Here is a 6,640-nt window from a genome sequence, read left to right as displayed (position 1 = left end):
AGGGAGATTACGTTGTTCATGATGTGAAAAAGGTAACAGAAGAAGAAAGCAAAAATGGAGGTATGAAAGACAACTTAAAAAGGATAATTGAAGGATATAAATAAATTATCAACAGGCTGTCTGTTCCCTCTGGCCAAAGTTCTTCAGGTAAGAATTAGCACTATGTGTCATATTCTGATGATAGTAAATTTTATAACTTTTCACATCATAATGGTTTTCCTCCAAAGATCAGGAAGAAGAGGTTTAACCGGAAACGACGTTCATTTAATCAGCTGAAGGCTCATACTTGTGCCAAATAATCACAAGGTTGAAACCTTACTCTCTTTAAAAATCCTGACAGAGTGAGAAGTATTCAGGTATGCTGATGGCAAAATGTTTCTCTGATTGTCTATGCTATTTTCTTATCGTTCTTAGCTGGATGATTATTGGCAAAATCTTCTGCTAAGCATTTATCCTTTGGCGTGTCATAATTATAACTCGTTTTGATGTGTCAAAACTGCCACTCTTACTCTAAAATTTTCCTATATAAATATATTTTTTGAGCTAAGATGTGCAAACATTATCAGTATTTTGTTGCATCTATTGAGTACCTCTCTTTTTGAGTTGTTTATGAATAATAGGCCGAGTTCGGGTTCGTACGGGTATCCTTGTTGATGTCACGAACCGACTTTGGAAACCCTAACCTCAAGGTTTCTGTGAAACCATTTAAATGCCAAACCCACATGTTCAAAAGTACACATACTTCAGGCTACTTTTTGTCAAGAATGGGATCATCTTCAGGAACTTGTTATTTTCCAAGAGGATTTCTCAATAAGGGGTTTGGTCTCACACTCGAGGAGAAGGAAAAAGGAACTTTTGTGGAAATTGATGACACATCTTCTCCTAATATCTTATTGAGGATGATGAAGAGATTTTTAATGAAGTTGTTCAAAACTTTATCGAAAAGTTTAACGATGCAAAACTGTTGCTTGTGAACACTCTAAAAGAGCTAGATTGGTTAAGAACCGAATTGATAAAGGTCAACACCGAACTCGCTCTAATGAAGACACGTCTTAAGGATCGTCTCAATGTCGTGTCTGAGGATGCTGTCAATTTTGTCTATCACAAGCTTCAAGGTCTTGGAACTAGTGAAGCTTCCGTATCGGAACTCTGATTATCACTTGTTTTTGATTTTCTCTAGTAAATCCTCTTTTTATGTTTTTAGAAGAATAACTAGGGTTTGGAATAGCCATTATTGTGAGTATACATAGTTATGCCCAACAATTTTCATCTTCGATGTTTTTAGATTTATTTATTTAAATTCTAAGTTTTTGGAAGATGATTTTTGCAATTTTAATCTTTATGATTTGATATATTGCTGGGATATGTTGTTTACGCCCGTGAACCTGTGACTGTCCCATAGTTGTTCAAAAGTTATCTCTATCATGTCGGTATGAATATATTGTGAAAAGCGAGGGTCTAACAACCACACCCAATATTTCGTTTGGCAATCTGAATAGACAAACTCCAATATACTTTCAAGAGAATCAACTAGACAGTTAGACTCAATCTATAAAAAGTATATAAAAGAGTTTTATATCTCTATCTCTTGATTAAATCCGCAATCAGCAAATAGGGATTTGCGGGCCCGATTGAATATAAGAGGATTAACTTGAACGGTACCAAAGACCAATGTTCAAGTGTCAATCAATTCACTCAACAACCCAAAGGTTGTATACAAGAACTGATTGATCTTAAGCACAACCTGTGATATTTCTATTATATAAATAAAATATAATGCGGAAAAGAAATAACATAGACACCAGAATTTTGTTAACGAGGAAACCGCAAATGCAGAAAAATCCCGGGACCTAGTCCAGAATAAACACACACTGATCAAAAGTTGTTACTCCAATTTCCTACTACCTATTCGGACTAGATGTAATACCTGCTTCAGCACTTATAGAACTCCTAGCAGAATACAGATTCTCTTTAGGAACTCTTCACACAAATCTTCTAGCAAAACCCAAAGTTCTCTTTAGAAGATATACCAATACGATTGATAAGATTTGATATTTCGTTTGCACAAAACACCGGTTTGATTTCCCTTTAGATGTGAATCAAGTTTTTGGAAATCTTGTGTTTATTTTGATAAAAACAATTACTAGGTAAAAGTAATATCAAAACAAACTTGTAGATTAGGGATTATTATACTCTTCAATAAAGGAAGAGAAACCTAATAACTCTACAACAAGAACAACTAGAATAAATCTAGAGATATCTTGTTTAAAACTTCTCAAGGATTTTTACGAGATGCCTCAATAAAAGTTTTTCTTTCTAGTCTCCGATTTCGACTAACAAGTGTTGGTATACCATCAGAAACTGAAATCTATCAAAACCTAGGGTTTATGATCAAAAACTCTTGAATGGTTTTATATCAGAAGAGAAAACCTTAAAATAGACAAGAGATGAAAAACCTAGATTACAAGTTGTGTAATCAATCACGGAGATTCAATCCAACTTGGCTTTGTGATCCCCAATACAAAGACTTTTATCTCACTCTTGTTCCGAAGAACAAAAGACATGGAAACAACCTACAAAGCTTACACCAATTTTCCAAAGGGGATAAAAACCGTGTAAACTCACGAACCCTTTATTTATAGTGAAAAAGGTAGCTTAGAAGCTAAGCAAGGGTTTTGACTATTTTTCTTTTTCAAGACTCTCCTAAATATGGGAGTCTTTCCTAAGTTACAACTCTTGCCAAAATAACTAAATAGATAACTAATTAGCAAAAATTATATTTATGTGAATAAATCACATTTTAACTTAGGCAGGAAACACAAATATTTTAATATGGCAATCAAATATGTTTGGACCAATAGCCATCTTGCCTAGATAAGGAAACATCACCAACTTGACCAAAAATGCCTTTTAGTCACGTAATTGGGCCCAAGTCCATGAACTACTACAAACAGCCCATGGATTGTTTCCTACTAACGAACTTTAATAAATCACTCATAACTTCATCGTTATAACTCGGAATTGAGTGATTCTTGGTTCATTAGATTCGTAAGCTCATTCACTATAACATGGGATTCTTTACAAGGATAAAGGTTATTGTCTCCAAGTTCATGAATCAAATAACCTCAAGTATATATACATAAATGTACATTTACCGTCATCAGAATTGTTCCATAGAGTGAGAATATATCTTGATAGATTAGAAAGGTAGAATTGAACAAGAATCCAAATAAAATAAGTCACATACCTTTGTTCATGAAGTACTTATTGATGTTTTATTGTAGTCTTCAATCTTCGATCTTCATCCTTTAAGGATAGCTTCGATTCAACTTCTTAAACCTAATCTAGTCCGAAACTATCTTTAGTATGCTAAATCAAGAATGCATTTTGGCAACTAAAATTGATAACTAACTTGACATACCAACGCTAATGGGTGATTAATGATTTTTCGTGGGTTGTAGTAATGAGGTTCAAACTCTCGGACTTGTGAAGGATAATTTTTTTTAGAAAATAAATAATTATACAAAATATTAACAATTTGGGAGAGAGGTAACCAAGACACTAGATTCCACTACTACGCAAAATTATGATAAATATTTCAAAACTCTATTCAATTCTTAAGTCCTCTTTTATCTTTAATTCACTATCAATCATACAAATTCTCAAACATTATTTGTAAACCTTAAGCATAGATTATCAAGAGATTAAACCAAGCATAACCTATCAAACTGAATAACAAATAATTAAGACAATCATTCAAACAATTTAAAACTCCGCAAAAGCAGCGATTAGGTGAATTATATAATTAAATGAAATAGTTACCCATTTATGTTACGTGAATAGCTTCCTCCATTTCCTTGGTTACGAGGGAATTAGCTCATCATAGTATAAATGCTCTCAAAATAATTTATTATGGCTCAAAAATGATTTACAAATGATGAGAAGAAGAGAAAATGGTGTAAACTGTAATCTGCGACGCACAAAAAACGTCTCAGAATGAACGATAAATGACAAGTGCTGCTACTGTTTAGACTGTGCTGCGACCCACGCTTGCGAGTCGTTTCACTGTTGATAAAAGACTGCTTCTGCTAGTCCGTTCTTCATGTTCTTCCTCTTCATCAATGGCAGCAGCAGCAGCAGAGAAAAATGGTGATTCTCCCTCTGCAGCCTTCTCTCCTCTCCTCCCAACTCTCGACCAAACTTCACCAGCGTCTGCATGTTTTCTTCCCGCCAAATTCATTTTTTTGAATCGTGAATATGGTGTCCCCTTAGCAATCAGTGGTGTCCCCTTAGCAATTTGGGTGGAAATATCATTTTTGGGGTGTAAATAGCCATGGGGTGCCCTTATCCAACCAAAGGGGTGCCTTTAGCAATTCTTCCGGGATATTTTCCGCACTTTTTCGGGGTTCCTCCGGGACATTTCCAGGGTACTTCCGGTACACCTCAACGGAGCTCCGGACGCCGCATCTTTAGCCAATTTCGCCACAAAACTTTATTTTTCCAAAAACTCCTACAAATAAATAAAACAACATAATAAGTACAAAAATGGGTACTCAAAATGTATACAATTGGGCTATATTAGACACATAAATGCGTCTATCAAATACCCCCAAACTTATTATTTGCTAGTCCTCGAGCAAATTTTATTCTTGAAAAAGTGACCGAGTTAATCTCGGGTGGGTTTATCAGAGGTGTACCCACAAAAACCAATACTCCAGACCCTAGCTATCTACGAAAAATCTTGGAAATCACTAAAGAACCTCCTTGGTTGGCATACTTATTAATTACAGGAGGAAGTACCCTGACGCGAAATTCCAATTGTTGTATACGAGTTTGCACTCAAGCATACTAAAGTGACAGAGCTCTACTAAGATAGTTTCACGATGGACATCATACTCGGAGTCATACTAATCACATGAAAAGATTAAGAAGATGGAAAAAGAAAAATGTAGATGGTTGAAAAGTGAACGGTGTTTCCCATATCTGTCTGAAGGCCTCATCCAAGGTGAACCTAACCTAAATGACTGAGATACCGGTCTGACTAATATTAACACACTGGCATATACAAGGGAACCAGTGGTCAATAACTTAAATCTAGATCAACAAACTGGCAAATACAAGGGAACCAGCAGTTGACTACACATAACAATAACCATTTTTTTTATTTATTATTATTATTTTTTTTTAACTTAACGGCATGAATAGATCTTTTTGATCCAAGCGCATGCTTCTTGTCAGCAGATTACACGATAGTTCTCACGGGTCCTGCATTCCACGCTTGCTTAGGCGACAGAAACAGGGAGAACACACGCATATTGCTATACAAGTGTTAATACTTATTCCGGTTGGTCTAACTGGTCCGGTATATTTATTTTTTTTTGGTAACTCAGTCACTCTATTTCACCCTAGCAAAGGTAACAACTTGAATCGTGTGCCCCACCAAATCACTTGAAATAAAAGAAAACTAAAAATAGAAAGTGAAAAGGACTCGACGAGATATGGCGAAACTATCATGTTATTTCTAACACCTGAGCTCTGTGATTTTATGAATAGATTCTATAGATGTTTCCATCTAGCCAGATTGGTTCCTCAGCTCCTAAAACAAAAATGTTTCCATCCACTTAGATTGGTTAGTGCTATCCTTAATAGGCGTAAATTTCTAGGCTCTGGAGTTTATTTATTGCAACTAAAAAGTTTCCCCCATACCCCCAAACTTAAATCTAACATTGTCCTCAATGTTCTAAAGATGAAACTAAAAGCATGAATAAGGAGAAACTGTTACCATTTGAAGCGGAAGAGTTAAGGGAAGATATTACCTTGTTGCATGAGATTGGGTTACCTCCCAAGAAGTGCTAAGTTTAAATTCTTCAGCCAGACTTAGGAAAGGATTAGTCAACTCGAACCATAAAGTAACAGTCGGAATAACTGTGGGTCTTCAAAAGGAAATAGAGCTGACCAAGGGAAACTACAATAGCTCAAGAAAGTGAACAAGAATAACATGCCCTTATCTAGTTTCTTGATTAAGATATTTATATCTAATTGTGGTTCAGGTTCTGGTTCTATGAAAGGGTCTAAATAAAATATTTTCCTCGGATGCATTTCCTCATAGGTTGGATCCAAATTATTAGGTCCTAGAGTCTGGAAAAACTCAAATAAGAACTTAGAATCACAAAATAATAATGACCTAAATAACTGGGGATCCTCTAAGTCAATCAAGTTTGACTTACATAATCGACCACAGTGAAAGTAGTGGTCATTATTAAGCAAATGTGTCGATTCTAATTTCCTAAGGCATTTAGGTTTAGTCTCACAACTTAATATTCGACACATTTGAAATCTATATGTTCCCACATTTGGAAGAAAACTATTTGGTGGGAAAACAAAATCAATCTTGGTATTATTGCCTGGGTTAACCACATCAACCAGAGGATGGGTTTCTAACAGTTGAGACTCTTGTTGGATATCATTAGGTTCTGGAAAACGAGTATGAAGATAATCTTGTAAGATGGTTGAGGCATTGATGTCAAGTCCCAAGTGAGGGACCTTACTAAGAGTTAAAGCACATGGAGTATGATACTCACCCCCAAACTTAGAGTTTTCAGTGTCCCTAGATAGACTAGTCACAACTTTCCTAATTTGT

Source organism: Papaver somniferum, chromosome 4 (genome assembly GCF_003573695.1).
Source record: "Papaver somniferum cultivar HN1 chromosome 4, ASM357369v1, whole genome shotgun sequence".
NCBI classification, from domain to species: domain Eukaryota; kingdom Viridiplantae; phylum Streptophyta; class Magnoliopsida; order Ranunculales; family Papaveraceae; genus Papaver; species Papaver somniferum.
Note: the sequence above shows the minus strand (reverse complement) of the source record.